Raw genomic sequence first — 21751 nt, forward strand, 5'->3', positions numbered from 1 at the left:
CAAATTCGATTTCTTGTATCTATTGTGGGAAATCTGAGTTAGAAATGCTTCCTAGGACAAGAATCATGTGTGATTTTAGGTTGCATGAAAGAATGTAGTGAAAACCCACTATGTGAAGTTTGTGTTATGAATATGAAGATTATAGGAATGATGAATATATGTAATTTGGCAAGTAATTCAGTTTGTAGTATCCGAATGCTAGATAAATTGATATTGATTAAAGGAATTGTAAGAATTAGATTGAGTAATGATGACATATATAGGATGAATTAGCAAATCGTGCTTTGGATGCTTGTACACTATGCCTTGTAGATGGTACGCACGCAATGTGTTCGATGAAATGCCTAAGTGAGTTTAGTTATGGTTTTTACATGAATACTTGTTAAGTCGATGTAACTTCTTTATGATAATGGCGTATGTGATTACTAGACACCATAATGAACTATAAGGAATGTAAAAGTAATGTTTTTGAAAGCTAAAGTATGCGATTATGACCTATAGGCACGAAGAAGGAAGAAGGCGCAAGTCACTCGAAGGCATAAGTATCTCAAGATCGCGGTAAGTTCTTTTGAACTTTATTTACTCTACTAGTAGATTTACGATGATATTGAATGATATTATTTGATAATACAATTCGTGTAATTTCTTTACAGATAAAGATTGGTTAGATGTAAGAGTTTATCTCGAAGAAGGTTTTAGAAGTTATGTTGTAGTGGATGCGAAATAGCAAATCCCTTGTGGATTTGGTTATGCTAACAAAGGGTATGATAAGCTATGCAAGTCGACAAGTTCTAGTTGAACAAGTCGAGTAAGAATAAGCTACTACCCGTTTTGAACGGGTGGTTATGAATGCTATGATAAATGCTTGAAGTTTAATCCGTTATACGGATGGAAAGGAAAGATTTATGTTTATGCCAAACCCAATTAAACGGGTTGAATATGTATGCTTGACTCTCAATGAGAGTGTTTATGCTAAACCCAATTACTTGGGTAGTCGAATGCGTAAAAAGAATGAAAGTTCTTGTATGGATGGAGCTAAAACGAAAGAATTATGATTTAATATGTGTGACAACTAACCTTTAAAAATTTGGTTGTTAATGTAGGTAAAACTCCACTCTAGGCGATTTGGAGATTTGGAGCGAGCACGGGCCCATGCTATGTTATACCAAATGCTTCCGCTAGTTTTTGTTCGTCTTTATGGTCCATGACTTGTTATTTTGTCCAACTTTGTTAGTAGTCGTATTTTGCAAAAACTTGTTGTCTTTGTCTTGGGTAGTTTAATGTCAAAAAGGATCATAGATTGTTGTTAGTTTTATGTGTTAAAAACAGGGAGGCATGTCCGTTTTACGAACGGGTCATGCCCAATTTTCCTAAGAATTTTGTTATGTATCAAAGTTTGGTAATTTGATGTCTATAAATTACCTTTGTAAGTTATTTTGTAAGGACGAAAAATGTGGGCGTAACAAGTTGGTATCAGAGCCTAGGTTTGAGGGATTCGAGCTTTTAACGCGATGCTTGAACTCAAACCGACGGCTCATTCGAAAGTGTGCTCGCTCCAAGATCGCCAATGAGGTAACAATTTAAGTTTTTAGTGAACGCAAGTATGTGTAATGTGCTTGTAAAGTTAAGTTAAGTTAAGTATGCAAAGGGGTAAATATGGAGGGTAAAATGATAAGTTCCAGGGACCGCACGGCTAGAAACGGACCCGAAAAAGAGTTAAAACACTTAAAAATGGAAGCAGCAGCGGATTAACAAACGGCAAGCCGTCGCCGACGGCTGGATGCCCGTCGCCGACGCCACCCCCCAGGGCCGACGCCCTATCTGTCTGCCGACGGAAACAAGTGGCCGACGCCACATTCTGAGGCCCGTCGCCGACGGATCCTCTAGCCGTCGCCGACGGGTTGTGCAAATCCGATCCGTGAAATTTCCATGTTTTTCACGTTCTAGCCAAACGTACTTCCCGAAAGCCTGATTCACGGCCCCGTTGAGCCCTTATGGGACAAATTAAGCCATGAAAGGATAAAAGAAAATTGGTGGTAACGGAAAATTTTTTTGTTTTTCACATTTAGAGTTACCGGGTTGTCCGAAAGCCTATTTAATGATTATGTAGGGTCCATATAAGGCCTAATAGATGTATGTAACCACGATTAGTGGTTACGATGGAAAGAAAATTTTAAGGGTCGAAGGTAATGTGTCGGATGACACAAATGAATGCTAAAAAGAAAAATGAATGAAAAATGAGTAAAGTTTTAAATGTGAGGATGCGAATGAAGTAAATACGGACTAATAAACTATGATGTATTGAAAGCTTGTGAACTATAATTTAAGTTATCATACTTCTCAGAAATGCCCGTTTTATGCTCCTGGCAAGTTAATAGAAGATATAATAAGTTATGTAAGGTTATGTAGACCGTTGGCGATAAAGTAAAAATTTATGGAAATTCGGATGAATGTATGCTTTGATCAGAATTATGCATTAGAGGCGTGTACCTTGTACCTGAATGGTGTGATGCTTATGTGTAATTAATAATTTGCCATATTATGATTAAGGGGCGAATATGTGCTAAACGCGAATCATATGAGCTTAATAGTAAAAGATACGTTGGAATTATGTTATATAGTTAACTTGAATGGTAATTACCATTTGTAGAATCATGAAGCATTAGTATGCGAAAATACGTGAAGGTGAATGTACATATGTGTATTGTTTGGGGGATTACGTAAATTATATGTATGAAATACGTAGAATATTAGTATTACGGTCTATCATGTTTTACGTGTTCAAAAGTTTGAAGTATGTAAGTAAGACAGTTGACTATCTAAAAGTCAACAGTATAGGAATATTATGAAATGGTCATTAGACACAAAAGCTAAAGTAAAGAGTTGATATGTTAAGTATTAAGTGATTTACGTGTTATGCTTGACGATAGTTTAGTTGTATGGATTGGAAGTGAGATGACTAGTAATAAATGCCTTGTTTTTACGAAATTTTGATTAACGAAAGTCAATTAACTTATGAATAGAAAGAAAATGAATAGTTGTATGTATGCTCACATAAGCTAACAGTGTTATGAATGTAATAATATATTAATATGTAAGGATGGAAGTCTTGTCAGTTGATTCAAGTATGGATGGCAAACGGAGTAAGAGGAAGCAATGAGGCAAGCATGAACATGAACGCTAAAGGTAAGTGATTTCGCAATCGCTTCGAATTCATCTACATGAAGGTGTATACGTGTTTGAGTATTCGAAATCAAAGCGGAATGTATAAATAAATGAGAAAGGTTATGGTACGTTTTGTTGAGATTGTTGGCATAATGTTAAACCGATAAGACCTCATTACAAGGGTAAATCGGTCATAAATTTTAGTTGAGAAATTCTAAGGCGGAAATGAGAACTTGGTAATGTCGATGAAAGGTATGGGAAGAATATTAGTTGGGATGTCAGCTAAAGACATTTTGTAAAGATGTTCGAATTGAGAGTAAGTGCAACATGTACGGAAATACTTATATACAAAAAAAAAAAGTATTGGGTGGTGGTTGACCTTATAAGGATATATTGTAGAAGACAGCAAATAATAATTACTTACAAACTTTGGAAATATTACGTAAGAAATGCAACGTGTAATGTAGGATACTCGTTAGTAAGGGACATGCTAGAGAACGTAGGTGAATAACACCAAATATGGTGAACGAACAAATGGAAATGATATATTAAGAAATGGTCATGAATTGACCGAAGCTCGAGAAAGCCACGAGAATCATCTCACTTATGTCCAGTCAAGCTGGCAAAAAGGGGTCTAACGATTCTTAAAGGATTGGATCAATATAGGCAAGAAGGATAAGAATGAAAAGTTTAAGCTTACGATTGAATGTGAATCAAATTTAAGAAAGAATGGTGGGAAGACCACTAGAAATAGGATGTAGAGTGTGGCGTAGAGACGCGCTACATGAATTAGGACATGGAATTAGTGCTAGAACCCAACACTTGAAGTTGAATGTAGAAGATTAATACGAAAATATATCATAAGAAATATCATGGTAATTGATACGACAGGAGAACGTAAGGTACAGATGAAAATATTAGAATATGAGAAATGGATTCAAACTAGTAAAAGTGAAAAGTAATAATTTAAAGGTTCGAATCCATTAGTGAAGACGTATTAAAGAAGTGAGAATAACTAAGTACCAAACTCAAATAAAGTTATACGGGTCAAAGGACGATCGCTATTTGAACCCGGTAGTAAATGTTCGGTTTGTCAAGTTTATTACTTATAGGTGAGCATAATGTATGGGCATGCTTTGTCACACGCAAAGTATAAATAACGAGTCAAGGGTTTTGACCCGCGCCAGGTACGTATAAAAGATTATATTTTTAATGGGATCTTAGGGCTCGACTAGAGAATGATGTGTCAAAATAAGATAACTGATACCCATATGTAAGAATGCATTTACAATTAGACTTCCGAAAAGTCGAACGAAATAAATGAAGCCCTTGCAATTATGTAAGTATAAGGTACGAACATGTGCCTCGATGCGACCACAATAAGTAAGGGGGTGTTAGTCTGACCTTAAAAGGTCAAACTGCGAAAGTTGGAGAAATAACCAATAAAAAGAAGGAATTGTATGTAAGAAATGGAATGTATGATATGTTTAGCATGAACGTAAGAAAATTTTGAAAGATACAATAGGCAAACAAACGCCCTGTAGGACACAATTATGAAAGGCTATGTGCTAATTAATTATTTATAGATAAATATGATGGAACTCTTAGTGAAATAATAGTATTGAAGCTAGTGGGAGGATGCCCACGAGTGAGAGCATATTTCATGAATAAACGAGACAAATTCTAGCATGGAAAGTACATATAAAGAAGCGGATCGATCCGGCACACGGATAACCGACTTATACGTTGAAAGCGAGGTTAGTAAAATGTTTATTTCTTAGTTAATGATTAAGGATCCGTAGGTTTATTCGTAAATGTGAACAAAATGAATGGTGGAATGATTGTGGTATGCTATACAGCGATCGACCTGTACTGGTCAGCGTGAGAAAGTATGAATGACATTAAGAGGGAGAATTAAAGGCCTTAAACTAAAGTTTGAGTTGAATTGGTTAAACGCTAGTATGGTGCTTGTACACAACATACCTAGTTGTTATCGTAAGTAGTTCATGCAAGGAGCTAATAATGAAGTGTGCGAATGATTAAATTCAAGGCTAAAACTCAAACCTGTAATTAGTTCAAGTGACGGTCGTAACCGTAGAATGATGCCTTATGCTCGTATTAAATATGAAAAAGTAATTAGGAAGTGGGAAGTTTTGTATTAGTACCACTAAGTCATTAAACGTCTATAGTATACGTATAAAGTTGTGCTAAGCCCTCATATGAGCAAGAAAGTAATTGGAAGAACGTTAGTAATGGAATGGTGGGGTTGCTTATAATTACAACAATGAATTATGTCGTGCATGATTCGTGTGCGGAATAAAATAAATCGACTTATTTATATTAGTAAATGTATGAATATGTCACTTATTTAGAAAGATAGCAACAAACCGTAAGCATAAGCTTGAACGACCAATAGTATACATTGGAATAAATTCCAATGAACGAATCGCTAGTGATGATGTATGCTAGAAACTGGCGTTATAAACTGAAAACGACACTAATAAGAGCCCTGGATCAGATTCTGACTTATAGGTGATTATGAAAGAAATTTATTTGATTTAAGATCGAGGGACAATGCGTACAAATACGTTTATGCATGAATAAAAAACTTGTGCTAAGATCCTGAATGCGTCGATATTGTATTAAGCATCGTGAATGAATAGATGAAAAGGTAAGAGTAGAAGTGGTCTAGTTGGAATGAGAAAGGTTTCGGGGACGAAACCTCTTTTAAGGGGGGTAGACTTGTAACGCCCCAAAAACCGGTTACCAATTAAAATAAATGAAAATGAACAAAAAGTAACCTAGTTAATGGGTTATGATAAGAAATAAGTTAAAAATTTGAATTAATGCTTAAATTAAATACTTATCAATTTAGAAGGGGGTTAATGTGTAAGATTTTAATAATTAGGGTTTCATAGTGGTAAACCCACAAACACACTCCTGTGTGCGTACCTGGGAGCGAACGAACAGAAGAAACAAGGGTGAAAACCCTTGTTCATGCTAATCTACTCAATTAATCAAGAAATTCAAGTCTAAATCAGTTGCATGTCTCAAGATTATCGATTATCTATGCATACATGGTGAAGTGGTAAGTTTAATTTTTGAAAAGATGAATTCTAGAGTAAGGGTTTAAACCCAAATTCGATTTCTTGTATCTATTGTGGGAAATCTGAGTTAGAAATGCTTCCTAGGACAAGAATCATGTGTGATTTTAGGTTGCATGAAAGAATGTAGTGAAAACCCACTATGTGAAGTTTGTGTTATGAATATGAAGATTATAGGAATGATGAATATATGTAATTTGGCAAGTAATTCAGTTTGTAGTATCCGAATGCTAGATAAATTGATATTGATTAAAGGAATTGTAAGAATTAGATTGAGTAATGATGACATATATAGGATGAATTAGCAAATCGTGCTTTGGATGCTTGTACACTATGCCTTGTAGATGGTACGCACGCAATGTGTTCGATGAAATGCCTAAGTGAGTTTAGTTATGGTTTTTACATGAATACTTGTTAAGTCGATGTAACTTCTTTATGATAATGGCGTATGTGATTACTAGACACCATAATGAACTATAAGGAATGTAAAAGTAATGTTTTTGAAAGCTAAAGTATGGGATTATGACCTATAGGCACGAAGAAGGAAGAAGGCGCAAGTCACTCGAAGGCATAAGTATCTCAAGATCGCGGTAAGTTCTTTTGAACTTTATTTACTCTACTAGTAGATTTACGATGATATTGAATGATATTATTTGATAATACAATTCGTGTAATTTCTTTACGGATAAAGATTGGTTAGATGTAAGAGTTTATCTCGAAGAAGGTTTTAGAAGTTATGTTGTAGTGGATGCGAAATAGCAAATCCCTTGTGGATTTGGTTATGCTAACAAAGGGTATGATAAGCTATGCAAGTCGACAAGTTCTAGTTGAACAAGTCGAGTAAGAATAAGCTACTACCCGTTTTGAACGGGTGGTTATGAATGCTATGATAAATGCTTGAAGTTTAATCCGTTATACGGATGGAAAGGAAAGATTTATGTTTATGCCAAACCCAATTAAACGGGTTGAATATGTATGCTTGACTCTCAATGAGAGTGTTTATGCTAAACCCAATTACTTGGGTAGTCGAATGCGTAAAAAGAATGAAAGTTCTTGTATGGATGGAGCTAAAACGAAAGAATTATGATTTAATATGTGTGACAACTAACCTTTAAAAATTTGGTTGTTAATGTAGGTAAAACTCCACTCTAGGCGATTTGGAGATTTGGAGCGAGCACGGGCCCATGCTATGTTATACCAAATGCTTCCGCTAGTTTTTGTTCGTCTTTATGGTCCATGACTTGTTATTTTGTCCAACTTTGTTAGTAGTCGTATTTTGCAAAAACTTGTTGTCTTTGTCTTGGGTAGTTTAATGTCAAAAAGGATCATAGATTGTTGTTAGTTTTATGTGTTAAAAACAGGGAGGCATGTCCGTTTTACGAACGGGTCATGCCCAATTTTCCTAAGAATTTTGTTATGTATCAAAGTTTGGTAATTTGATGTCTATAAATTACCTTTGTAAGTTATTTTGTAAGGACGAAAAATGTGGGCGTAACAGTCTACTTCCTAGCCTAGGTTGTTTCGTGTCCTACATTGCTTTGCTGAGTAAATGTACGAATAATTTCCAATTCTACAGCAAAATTAGAAGATAAATATCCACTAGGGTTTAACCCCCCTGAGTTTTAGGGGCCCTGATCCTGATTCCGATTGTTTCAAAAATTTTAGGGTTAGTGCAGATTTACTTGGGTGTCTTAATTAGGGTTTTCTAGTAGTTAATTTATAAATTACTTTTTATTTCTAGAATAATGATTTTAAATTTATGGGTATTACACTTTGCATTGCGACACACATAGAAATGGCAATGGGCCGGGCTTGGGCCAGGTATTGGTAATCCCAGGCCCGTACCCGGTTGTAATTCTTATATTCAAAACTATGCGGCGGCGGCGGGAGCGATACATCGCATTGCGATACTCGAACCCAATGCTATTGCCAATGCGATGCATCTGCGATAAACTTATTAACAGAATCCTCATATTAGCCCTAACCCTAACTTGAACCCAATCTCGGACCCATTAGTATGTTACCCCACCCAACAGTGCGCTTAATTACATCCCTCCAGTATTTAATATCAAAGTTGTGTAGGTAACTAAAAAATACAACATATTGTTATAATAAACTTTAAATACAATATAATGGTAAACTGTTCAACCTAGTATAGTTATAATAAACTTTAAATACAATATAACGGTTGTGCTCGTTGCGGCTGCGCTCGCTGGCTGCGGCGTTGCACCGGGCTCGCTGGGGTTGTGCTCGCTGCGGCAAGGTTGCAGTTGCGCTCGCTGCGCCGATGTTATATTGCCTTTTCTTGTCCTCAATTGCAAGGGCAACCAAAACTTTGTCCTACAACGAAATACACCCAATCATTTTTTTTATTTTTTATCAACCATGCGTAAAGAAATGTTGCAATTTTTAGAAACAAGTGAAGTACAAGGTGTATTAAACTTACAGGTGGCAATTTTTTAATTTATTTATTAACCATGCCGCTGCGCTCTTTCCACTACGCTCGCGCGCTCACTGTGTCGATGCCGCTAAATGAACGAGGGCTAAATGTTTTTTTAGCAAAAGGCAAATGCTCTTTTGGTCTTTTACATCATAACAGTTGACAGACAAAATTTCAAAGTCCCGTACTACCAAAATGTTATTCTTTTTCTTTTTATCTGTCTATTTTTTTAATGATCAGTCTGCTAAGACTATGGGGTATGGGGCGGGGGTTGGGGCGTGGATTAGGTACAAACGCCCAAGCCACCACCCCGGGTGGGCTTGGGTTTTGGCGTGGCCTCTTGGGCGGGGTTTCAACCCGGGCATTGGGTGGGCCTAGCGGTCTTCCGTGGCCGGCTCTCATTGGCTGGGTTGGCTAGGCTATCTATCGGTGGCCAGGCTTTTTTTTTTTTTAATTTTGTGTGTATCGTTATAATAATTGAAAAAAAAATTATAACACGTGGCCAACCCACGCGGGCTAGCCACGCCCCGCCCCGCCATACCGACCCAACATGCAACTGACCATCGGTGCCACTCGAAGTCCACGTGTCAACCAATGCCCCAAACCCCCGTCCCACCATACCCCGCAGTCTAATATTATAATGAAGTACTAAACAAATATTGTTTTATGATTAACTAAAAAAAAAAGAAGTAACATTATTTAACATTAATATCACTTAATTGAGCACCGTTCACTTCCCACATATATACATATCATCTAACCCTGTTGATTAATCAATTAACACAAAAATTTACTATATGGTTTTATAGGGATAAATGATCACCCACTTCCTTTTTAGCTATCACTTATTTTATAAATTTGACCTAAATTTGGCTTTTTACTTTTAAGACAAGCTTCATACCTCACCATTTTGCACCCTGATATGACCAATCTCAAGTCTGGTTTGATATCTGCATAAAAAATAGAATTAATCATTCATGATGCAAGAAAATTTTAACTTATATGACATTACTTATGAGACTCAATTTCACAGCAACAAAACAATTTTACAGTGGGGAGCCTTGTGCATCGGTGTTTCTCATTTGAATTTTCTTAACTTAGAAGTATACAAACTATTTTATGTGTTAACATATACAATTCAATTCCAAACACAAACACTACACACACATTGACATAAAATATAAATAAAAACCTGTGATCGAGCACGTTGAAGATCTGTTCAAGTTGAGCTAGCCTTAATTTGCTAGACTCTAGCTGCTAAATGTATTTTGGGCCCGCGATCATTTTAGTGATGGTGAAACACGGAGTTGAACACGTGAATTTAGAGTGATTAAAAAGAGAAAAAATGATATTATTTTGATGATTCATGAAACCTTTTTCTTGAGTCTGCGTTTTCTTACTGCTTCTCTGGTTTTTAGGAGGTTGCAGAGGAATTCCACTTACTTCCAAGTTCGGATCCTGGCCATTATTTGCAGAACCTTCAATAATAATACAAACTGAGAATTATTATTGTAATAATATCTTTTCTAATCATATTTAATACACATCAATTGAAAAAGGAATGAGATGGACAAAAAGTATATTTGGGTCAACCCAATCTGAAATGCCTCCCTAGTTGAGGTCAACCCAACCCGACCCGACCTGACCCAACAAATCTTAGCACATTTACTTACCAACCCACCCACTGACCGAACTAAATCGAGTACATTTATGATATAAGCATTACCCTTTGCAACTCCAGAAGCCACAGTGCCAATTCCATCTTACGCCACAGGCTTAACAAATAGTTTTGCTTAGTAGATACCAAGTTCAACTTGCAGCAAGATTTAGCGAAATACACTTAAAACCCCATATGAATTCAGCAAGATTTCGCTACATTGTAAAATTCCATACTTACCAACCACTGCTTGACTCATTTCAAGTTGCCAAAAATGTAAAAAGTTTGAAGACTACTTAAAAACACGTTTCAAGTTGATTCTCAAGAACAACAGTCCATGATAAAATGGTTATTCTTTTAATGGTTCACATATACTTATTTATAATGATTATACTACACATGACTTTATTGAAAAGCATAGTTTGGGAGGAAAAATAATTATTATTTTCTTATAATTAACAAATACATTTAAAAGTTATGTGCTCACTAAAATGCATACAAGTTCAACTTCATTTACCAAAATACAGCAAGAAACAGATCTAACAAACCTGGTCCGATACTTTATATCCAAAAACGAAAACCACAGCGAAGCTTTCGATGCACAAGCTGTCGACTTTGGTGTCATCCTACAGAAGAAAATAATTAACCAAAAGAAAACATTACTCACAACAATGGCATCAAAATTTTCTTCGTCTTACGATTGGCCTAATGAACTCCAAATATCCCAAAGACTTGGTCCGAGCATGTTCATGACCTGAGAATAATTAAAAATATATCATGTTATGCTATCCGAAAACTAAGCTGGTCATAAAAGTGAAAGTTTCAAGTCAAAACTCACCAGAATGTAGAATTCACCCTATGGATCACGTATATGCAGGGTAACACCACTATATACTTTGCACGATTTGATGAAGTGATAACAAAAGAAGTAACAGAAATAGTGCAGTTCCAATTTGTGGTCATTGAGATGCCTGGCTCCATATGGTACTCCTATATAATGATACACAGGTTATAACTACAAGTATTACACAGGTTGAACAAAGTATTCGGAGGTTAACCCAACCTGACCTGTTTCGACAAGTCCATTTATTACACAAGTGAATAAAGAAAACAAGATATTATGGTCACATCTACCAGATAGAACATATACACTAAAATCCCCCAAAATAAAACCCTAATTTCGAGAACATTGTTAATGCTCCAATGTCATTTATTATTTCACATATTCAAGCAACAAAGTAGCAAAATCAACAAAAAAGAAACATAGATCCAATTTTGCAGAAACCCTAAAATCACCAAAAATCGCCATTTATGGTCGGAGGGAGTAAGTTAACCTGAAGGATCTTATGCTTCTTGACAATAATTTTGTGATAAGATACCATTAGTCTGTTTGGTAGAATCAAGATCAGTAGCAGATAGAGCGAAGTAGAAGAACGATTGGATCCATTTTCTGCTGGATTGTTGGAGTTTCATCACTATCGCACAAAAAGAGAGAGAGAGAGAGAGAGAGAGAGCAATGTTTTGAAATTTGAAATTTGAGATAGATGTCAAGAATAAGTAAAAAAAATATTAGTTTGTTATGGAGGGGTGAATCATAACTAATTATCTATAATTTTGTTAAAAACTTAGGGATTTAAGTGTAATAAGTTTAGGGGTTAAAAAATAAATAACGTTTAAAAGACCAAACTATCCTCATTTTAGGGGTCTTTCTATAAATAAAGGGGGGGGGGAGGGGGAAAGTTCTTATTTTTTGGGTATCTTAAAATGCTTTTGTCTCATGCATTATAATATAGTATAGATGTTTTTATTTGTTTAAGATAAAGGTTAAATGATAAAGGTTAAATAGTAAGAATAGAAAATATCGAAGGAAAAAAAAATATGATGCAAAAGTATTAAATAATAAGTGTAATAAATACGTGTGTGTTGCAACATTAAAGATTCTTTTGAATTATAAAGAGGGAGAAAGTCTAACTAATTATCTATAATTATGTTAAATATCAAGGATCTAAACGTAATAGATTTAGGGACTAAAAAATAATTATGGTTTAAAAGACCACTTTACCCTCATTTTAGGGGTTTATTTATAAATAAGGGGGGAAGAAGTTCTTAACTTTTGGGAATCCCTCCCTCATGCATTATAATATAGTATAGATTTCCCTTTTAAACCCTTGCAGGAAAAATAACATATTTTATGCTCCTTAGGTAATCGTATGTATTTATTTTTATTTTCAATTGATGTGGTTAATCCTCATTAGCAAACTTCCAAGAGAATTGGCATGATCATTCCTTAAATTTTTATCACAGTCTGATGGGTTTGTTTATATCCTCAACACCATCACCTTTTTTTTTAAACTCACAATCAAATCATTTAGATGATCTGTTCACTCCGTTCCGTCGCGCCGCACACCATCGGAAGTTTGTTGGTGCACTTGTGTCTGTACTTTGTCTGTATTCGGTCACGATGTAAACGATGTCCTGTTTAGTGTTGTAAGTTGACCAAGTCAACCATCCTCCGGTTTGACTTGGACAACAGTTTGTAAATGTTGAAGGATGTTCTGTGTCGAAGGATAGCTCATCGAAGGATATTGTAGATCCTTCGATGGCATCGAAAGATAGGCTTCGAATGATAGACCTCGAAAGACCTCGAAAGACAATCTTTCGAGGTCCCTGCTGATCCTTCGAATGCTTTGTCATCGATAGATGATCCTTCGGACCATCTATCGGATCCTTCGGACCAGACATCATGGGCTGGGTATAAATACCCATGCAGTGTGTTGAGTTCAATAGACAGACACTTAGACAGATTCACACACCCGAGAGATTGAGAGCTTTGAGAGCTTTCTGTCCGAAACTCACACACACACTTTGAGAGTTTACAAGTTAGATTTGTAAACATTGTGCTTGTAACCGAAACCTTCATTTGCATTAATACAAGTTGTGTTAATCGGTGAACCCTTGTGTGTTTGTGTTTATACTTGCTTCATCCCGGTTTGCTTGCTAGCTTGGATTCCGCACTCGCTAGTGAGTTTGTATAACAAGGTTTAGGTTCGTCATCCTCCGACAAGGGACCTACAAGTGGTATCAGAGCTAAGGCTCTTAACCTTGTTTAAAACCGGGTTGTTCAAGTTCTTGGTGTGTTTGGACACTTGGTTTAGCACCCGTTTTGGTGGTTTTTCTTGCATATTTAAACTGAAAAACGGATTCTAAACCTTCGGGAGTGTTCGAGGTTGGGTTGGGTAACTTGAAAACTTGTTTTTAAGTGACTTGGTGTTTTCCGGTCATATCTCCGGTCAAGGATTCCGGTGACTGGTTTGGGGATAAGGTTATCCATTTTGGGCAATTTTTCAAAGTTGGTGGGAAAGGTACAGCCTGCACATCCCTTTCTGCCGAAAGTTGACTTACCTACCCATCACCTTTTCACCAACCTATCAAATCAGCGTCAGTTGTGTCAGAATCTCTCGAAAGATATCTTTCGACATCGAAAGACCGTCTTTCGATCAAGGAAGGCTCGAAAGATCATCATCCTTCGACCCATCCTTCGAAGTCTGAAACATATCTTTCGACCAAAGGGAATCTATTCGAAAGACTGTTATTCGAAAGATAAGGATATATACTCGAAAGATAGGGATCCTTCAATTTGTGAATCCTTCGAGTTCTTGAATCTTTCGAAATCATTGTTCGAGATTCAACAGTGATCTTTCGAGCACTGTTGATCCTTCGAACAAGATTTGATCTTTCGATTGTGGTCTGTTTATTGTTAACAAGTTTCTGTGATTTTAGATCTTTCGAACAGGGTCCTTCGGCTGTGTGATCTTTCGGAATATTCACTTAGCATTTATTTTGCTTATCAAGCATGAATCCGAATTGGTGGAATCCGTCCCCCGACAGTGGTAAATATACAAGTTCAGGTGTCACTCCCTCATGGTGGGGTACACCGGCGCCTGACAGTGGAAAATACACGTCTACAAGTCTATCGCCTTCATGGGCCGAGTCTCCGGTATCGACATCTTCTCAGGGAAATCAATGGGCGTTAGTCTCGAATCAAACTCCTAGTATCCAAAGTATCTTACTGAGCGAAAGTGAAACAGGAAGTTTGAATCGACCTCCGAAGCTGATGCATTTAAATGAGTATCCGGGTTGGGCTGACAGATTCCCTACATATGTTCTGGGCCAGAATACAGAGCTGTGGATACGTTTCACCATAGATTTTGATCAAGCTATCGAGGTCGCTGCTTCAACAACTGCTAGTTTTGCCGATCTTCCAGAGGATCAGAAGAAAATATATGATCTGGAGAAGAAAGCCTACGCCATTCTCACTCAGGCGTTAAGCAAAGACATCTATCATCAATTTGTCAGCTTCAAGACTACGAAGAAGCTGTGGGATGGTTTGAAAACCAGGGGAGTAGGGAATGAAGCAACACGTCAATTGCGTCATGATCTGCTCAAGAAAGAATTCGACTGTTTCACGTGTTTAGATAAGGAGTCTTTGGGAGACATGACAAGTCGGTTTTATCATTTGCTTACTGAGCTGAATAATTTTGGTGTGACGACAACTCAAGCAGAGGTGGTGAAAAAGTTTGCTGATGCTTTGCCTCCCCAATGGAGTAGTTTCTTGGAAATCCTGAAGTATAACGGAGTGTTGAAAACTACAAATATCAACGACTTCGTGCAGCTTCTGGAAAACAAGGATCAGGAGGAAACATTAAAGGCAAAGAGAGTTCCATTGCCACAAAATCCAGAAATGTATTGTGGAACTTCCAATACTTCGTCTGCAAGAACAGGTCCACATACTCCTTTGCAAACGGCGTTTGTCACTAGCACGGATATGTATGGCAATCCAGTGCAAGTTCCTGTAAAGCCACCTCCTACCATAGATATGTATGGAAATCCAATACAACCACCTCCTCCTCCTCCTCCTGCTCAAACACAACGTGCATGTTATGGAGGAACATCATCTGCAGGTCAACAATCAAAGTCAAGTACTGCACAGCTCGACACTTCAAGCTTTTCTAAAGTCAGTGTAGAAATAGCTAAGGAACACATGGAGCTACTTAACACTGTAGTGAGCGCGTACTGTGGGTTGATAGAAGGTCAGATTGGCAATATTAATCTGACACAAGAAGACTACCGGCAGATTGATAAAGAAGAGATGGACTTGATGGACATCAAGTGGGCCTTTGCGAGTGCTGTGAGAAGAGCAAAGGATTGGATGGAAAGTACTGGAAGAACCAGCTTGGAAAGTAAGAGAGACACCAAGTATGGGTTCGATAAACAAGCTGTTAAGTGCTTCAACTGTGGTGAACGGGGTTACTTTAAGAGGGAATGTACAAAGCCAGCTCAGCACGGGAATCAAAACCCCTTCAGAAATCAAGGCAACCAGCAGAACAGAAACAATGAGCGTACATTGGTGCCTGTCAACAACCAAACCAACCGGGCACTTGCAGTTCAGGTGGATGAAGGTTGTGACTGGTCAATCCAGTTGGGTGGTGATGCTCCCGATGGAACAGCATGTTTTGCTCAGGTTGTGAAGGAGCTAGTTCACACCAGTGGTGGAGAATCTTCTGCCAGTGGTGGTGAATCGTCTGAAGATGAAGATTCTTCTGGATACAGCAGGAGTGTTGATGAAGAATCATCCAATTCTGGTGATGATCATGTGGGTGAGACATCAAATACAGCAATCGATGCAGATATTGATGAACTTTTGGAGGAAGCTGCAGCAGAAACTCAAAGAAGATCTATTTTGGTGGATCAAGCTGTTTATACTTCGTCTTCTCTCCATTCAGCCTTTATGGCTAATGTCGACGGTTCATCAAGTCAGGTATGTGTCGATGAACCCACTGCTGTTAATTGTGATGAATGTACTAGATTGCATGCTAGGTGTGCTGACTTAGAAGGAAACATGTCTGAGTTGCAAGCCAAACATGATGCTTTACAAGCTAGTTTGTTTGACTTGCAAGACAAACATAGTTCCTTGAGTGCTGAGTGGTGTGACTTGCAAAGCAAGCATGAGGCTTTGCAAGAGAAATATGATGTGACATTCATCCACAATCAGAAATTGACTGTGGACCTTTCCAAATGCACAGAAGCCAACATGTTTTACGAAAACCATGAAAAAGAATTTAAGTCAATGATTGAGACATTAAAGAAAGATAAAACTGAATTGACAAAAATGGTTTCAAGAAAACAGACGGACATCAATTTGTATATATCTCGCCTGGAGATTATGCAAAAAGAGATGGCTTGTGTGAAAACAGAAAGCGATGCAATCCAGCTTAAGCTAGACAGTTATTTGAGCTCTAGCTATGTGTTGGATCACATCATTGATGTTCAGAAGGAAAAGAGGGATGTCACATGCATTGGCTACAAGAAATGTCCACCACCAGTTAGACACAATTATGATGCCATGCCAGATGAGGAGGACAGAGTGGTATTTGAACCTTCTGTGCCTCTAGATGTTAAGGAGTTTGCTGCAGGACTCGGATACCAAAAGGAAGTGTCTTCAGATTCAGATGTGTCAGCAGATACATTTGTAAGTGGTGAACAGAATCAAGATCCTCCAGTTGTGATTGAGGATGCTGATTCTTCTGATGATGAATCTGATGATACTGTCCCAGCAAAGTCTGATGCGGTAGCCAAGAATGAGGACATACCTCTCGAGAATCACATTCTATGTGATCCCCCTGTGAAGCCCGCTAAGACTGTTGCAATCGAGTCCTCGTCTGCAAAAGAGCCGGAGAGTGTGAATTTGCTGTACACTCTTGTTGGTGATGACAAAATTTACTCTGACAAAGATTTTCCTGTTAAGAATGTTAATCAATCCTTAATCAGTAAAGTCTTTGAGAATTCGACGAGTAAGTTTTTGGGAAAGACAGGACCACGTGTTACAGTTACACAGTGTCCTCCTATTCCAAAGGCTGAAATTCGAAAACAATTTGGCAACAAGAAATTACCAACGGTGCCAAAACAGCAAAATCACACCAAGCCCAAAGAAAAATCACCGGCTCAAGTCCAAAAGAAGCCGAATCAAAAGAAGAAGAAGAATGTTAACTTTGTGAAATCAACGGGAACGGACAAATTTGAAACGTTTGAAAATAAATCTAACTTAGATTTTGTCAAAAAGGCTATTATTGAGAAAAGAAATGAACCAAGCAGTTCACAGCCTAGTACCTCGGGTTCACAAAGTTCAACATCATCGGCTAAGCGATCACATGATACTTCGGGGTTTGTAGAACGAAGATCATGTTTTGAGTGTGGAACCATTGGACATATAATTAGAAATTGTCCATATCTTCATAAGCAAAAAGAAAAGGTTGATGATCCCCGTGGCAAGAATGACCGTAAGCGATCTGTTTCTGTAAAACAAGATCCCCGCCTTGCAAAAGAAAGGGAAAAGAAACAGAAACGCCAACAAGTCAAGAAGATTGAGAAAGCAATTAAAATCGATGTGGTTCAAAAACAATCTGTTGCTGTAAAACCAGACAATTCTAAAACTTCAAACAATCAAGAAGTTAAAATTTTAAAGAAAGACACTGGTAAAACAAAACAGACCTGGAAACCTAAATCGGTTACTGAATCAGGGGGACCATCACAATTCACCAACCATCAAAGACAAGAAGTTATTGTCATTGATGAAAATGGAAGACCCAAGACCACAATGGCTTGGGTCCCCATCTCCAACTAATTCATTTGAGTTCATGTGCAGGGTGCTTCAGGAGGAACTATCAGTAGTCATTGGATTGTTGATAGTGGGGCATCCAGGCACATGACAGGCGACATGAAGCTTCTCTACGACGTCAAATCTATTAGAGGAGGTTATGTTGCTTTTGCTGGAGATAAAGGTGGATATATTACGGGTGAAGGAATGATATCCAACGGGATTGTCAGCTTTGACAAGATCAACTTCGTGCAACAACTTGATCACAATCTTCTTAGTGTTTCTCAAATTTGTGACAAGCAATTCTCAGTACACTTTGACGCTAATGGATGTTATGTGCTGAAGCCGGGCTTCAAAATTCCAAAAGAGTGGATTCTCTTGTCGGCTCCAAGGATAAATGATTTGTACGTCCTTGATATGAGCCAAGCTATTACTGCGTCTGCACAAGCAACTTGTTTCGTTTCCAAAGCCACAGAAAAAGACACTATCTCTTGGCACAGACGAATGGGTCACATTCACTTACGCAAAATGAATCATTTGGTTTCAAATGAATTGGTGAATGGTGTTCCCCTCAAAAATTTCCATCTTCAAGACGTCTGTGTTTCGTGCCAGAAAGGAAAGCAAACGAAGAAGAAGCACCCTACAAAGAAGATCAACACGGTGGCAGTTCCTCTTGAACGTTTGCACATGGATTTGTTCGGTCCTGTCAAGCACAAGAGTATTCGGGGTGATCAATACTGCCTCGTGATAACTGATGACTATTCAAGATTTTCCTGGGTGGCGTTCATGGCACACAAGAGTGAGACCTTTGGCATTATCAAAAGCTTGATCATTCAGATTGAGAATTTGTATAAGTTGAAGGTTAGACGGATACGTAGCGACAATGGTACTGAATTTAAAAATCATTCCATGGCGGAGTTCTGCACTTCAAAGGGTATTCTTCATGAGTTTAGTGCAGCTTATACTCCTCAACAGAATGGTGTCGCTGAACGTAAGAACCGTACATTGATCGAGACTGCTAGGACAATGTTGGTAGAGTCACAGTTGCCCATTCCATTCTGGACTGAAGCTGTGGCCTCTGCATGTTACACATTGAACAGAGTCCTTACAGTCAAAAGGCACAACAAGACCTGCTTTGAGCTTCTTCAAAAACGGAAACCAGATTTGTCTTATCTAGAACCGTTTGGAGCTCCATGCACAATCATCGATCCTAATGGAAAGTTTGGGGCAAAAGCAATTGATGGATACTTTCTTGGGTATGCCACCCCTAACTTACGAGTCTGGAATCTAGAGACTAAAAGGGTCGAGGAATGGTCTGAGGTCAGAGTACAAAGGCACACTTTGCCAGTCAAAAATCCGGGTCAACCTTGGATGTTTGAGTACGATGACTTCTTCAATTCGATCAATGTTGAAGCCGTTGAAGAAAATGCTGCGGCTAGGATGTTTTTCGAGAGTGACAATGCAACAGTTTCACCGGTGGTTCGTCCAATTCTTGTTAATCAAGAACCATCTTCTTCGGTGAACAATAATACTCTCAACAATGAGGATTTTCATGATGCAAACGAATTGAACGAATCTTCAGAGGATGATGAATTTCTAGATGCAGATCAAGAAGCCCCAACAACAGCAGTTCATGGTACTTCAGAGGGTACTCCTCCAGTGGATGCCCATAGAACAGCTGAGGCTACTGCATCATCCTCTTCGTCAATTCCGGGTCTTGATTTGGTTGTTGATCTTAATCTAAACAACCTGGGTATAAATGTTCCAGTTCCAGATAATCCAGAAACAAGGATTCATAATACCCATCCTCAACAAAACATCATTGGAAATGTGCAAAGTGGCGTTCAAACAAGAAACATGTTGCGAAACAACAACAATGCAGGCTTGTATGCGGCTATTCGAGAATCCGGGCAACAAAACGATTGGTCTTTCGCGTGTTATGTCTCACAGGAAGAACCAAGAATGTGGAAAGAAGCCTTGAAAGATAACGCTTGGGTTGAAGCAATGCAGGAAGAACTGCAACAATTCCAGAAGCTGGGTGTCTGGAAACTCGTAGAGAAACCTGCTGGATACAAGAAGATTGGTACCCGTTGGGTTTTCAAATGCAAAAAGGATGACCGCGGAGTTGTTATCCGAAACAAAGCACGTTTAGTCGTTCAAGGTTTTCGTCAGATTGAAGGGATCGACTACAACGAAGTCTATGCACCTGTTGCACGTCTCGAAGCAATTCGAATCTTTCTAGCCTATGCGTCCTTCAAAGGATTCAAGGTTTATCAGATGGACGTGAAAAGTGCATTCTTACATGGTGTGGTTGAAGAAGAGGTGTACGTCGAACAGCCTCCAGGTTTTGAAGATCCTATCCATCCCGATCGGGTTTGGTTGCTCAACAAAGCTCTTTATGGTCTTCATCAAGCACCGCGAGCTTGGTATGCAACCTTATCACACTATCTGCTGGAGAATGGTTTTCGTAGAGGTCTTATCGACTGTACTCTTTTCATCAAAGAACAAGATGGAGATCTTCTTCTGGTACAGGTATACGTTGATGATATTATTTTTGGTTCTACTAATGATGTCTTGTGTAGGGAATTCGAGCGCATTATGCAGGATAAATTCGAGATGAGTGCTATGGGGGAAATGACCTTCTTCTTGGGCCTACAAGTACAACAAACAGAGTCTGGGATATTCATCCATCAGACTAAATATGTTGGTGACATCTTGAGCCGGTTCCAGATGTCTGATGCAACGCCCATTGGTACCCCATTGCCAACAAATCACGGAATTACTCCTGACTTGAAAGGAGAAGCTGTTAGCCCCTCAAACTATCGCGCAATGATCGGATCTCTTATGTACCTCACAGCATCAAGGCCAGACATAATGTACCCAACGTGCATGCTTGCCAGATATCAAGTTAACCCGAAGGCCTCACATCTTGCTGCTGTTAAAAGGATTTTTCGTTATTTGAAGGCGTACCCTGACACCGGTCTGTGGTACCCTAGGGATAATAACTTTGAATTGGTAGCTTTCAGTGATTCTGATTTTGGCGGATGCAAAATCGACGGTAAATCCACAACGGCTGGATGTCAGTTTTTAGGGAATCGCCTAGTCACATGGCAGTGCAAGAAGCAGACGTGTGTCGCTACATCAACATGCGAAGCTGAATACATTGCTGCCTCAAGTTGTTGCTCCCAAGTTCTTTGGATCCAACAACAAATGCGGGACTACGGTTTTGAATTCCTAACTACTCCTATTTACGTTGATAATTCTGCTGCTTTAGATATCACTAGAAATCCTGTGCAGCATTCGAAGACCAAACACATCGAAATCAAATATCACTTCATACGTGATTGCTTTGAGAAAAGGCTAATCGATGTTGTTAAGGTCCACACCGATGACCAACGTGCCGACTTATTTACCAAAGCATTTGACAAATCAAGATTTGACTTTTTATTATTGGTAAACGGCATTAAGGTCAAGCAAGAGTAAAACCAACATCGGAAAATCATTTTTGTAAATACCTTTGTGTTTTTAAATTTGTCTTAGTTTATTGATTTTAGGGGGAGTAAATTCAAAAAATCAGAAAATCCAAAAACATCGAAAAATTCAAAAAACACAAAAACAATAGAAAAACAAAAATGAGTTTTCTGGCGAGCAAAAGAGAAAATGATAGTACATCAGGGGTCTATCCAAACCTCTTTAAACCTTAAATGAAAAACGATAAGCAGCTCTATATA

At 38.2% G+C, this 21751-nt stretch overlaps 2 long non-coding RNA genes across 4 annotated transcripts; one reads left to right on the plus strand and one right to left on the minus strand.

Moving 5' to 3' along the window:
* The first annotated feature begins 502 nt into the window (after window positions 1-502).
* On the plus strand, window positions 503-7669 carry LOC110935127. 2 transcript variants are annotated; one of them, XR_002588885.2, is made up of 4 exons: window positions 503-558; window positions 3100-3186; window positions 6803-6859; window positions 7405-7669. It is a non-coding gene; the product is annotated as an uncharacterized LOC110935127 (long non-coding RNA). The 2 variants fall into 2 exon arrangements; XR_004890588.1 differs by lacking the exon at window positions 503-558 and having other exon boundaries at window positions 3030-3186; window positions 7405-7663.
* Window positions 7670-10157: 2488 nt separating this feature from the next.
* On the minus strand, window positions 10158-11249 carry LOC110935128. 2 transcript variants are annotated; one of them, XR_004890589.1, is made up of 4 exons: window positions 11205-11249; window positions 11065-11120; window positions 10915-10992; window positions 10158-10187 (listed from the first exon to the last, which is right to left on the minus strand). It is a non-coding gene; the product is annotated as an uncharacterized LOC110935128 (long non-coding RNA). The 2 variants fall into 2 exon arrangements; XR_002588887.2 differs by lacking the exon at window positions 10158-10187 and having other exon boundaries at window positions 10869-10992.
* Window positions 11250-21751: the final 10502 nt, after the last annotated feature.

The sequence above is a fragment of the Helianthus annuus genome, chromosome 4 (genome assembly GCF_002127325.2).
Source record: "Helianthus annuus cultivar XRQ/B chromosome 4, HanXRQr2.0-SUNRISE, whole genome shotgun sequence".
In the NCBI taxonomy this organism is placed as follows: domain Eukaryota; kingdom Viridiplantae; phylum Streptophyta; class Magnoliopsida; order Asterales; family Asteraceae; genus Helianthus; species Helianthus annuus.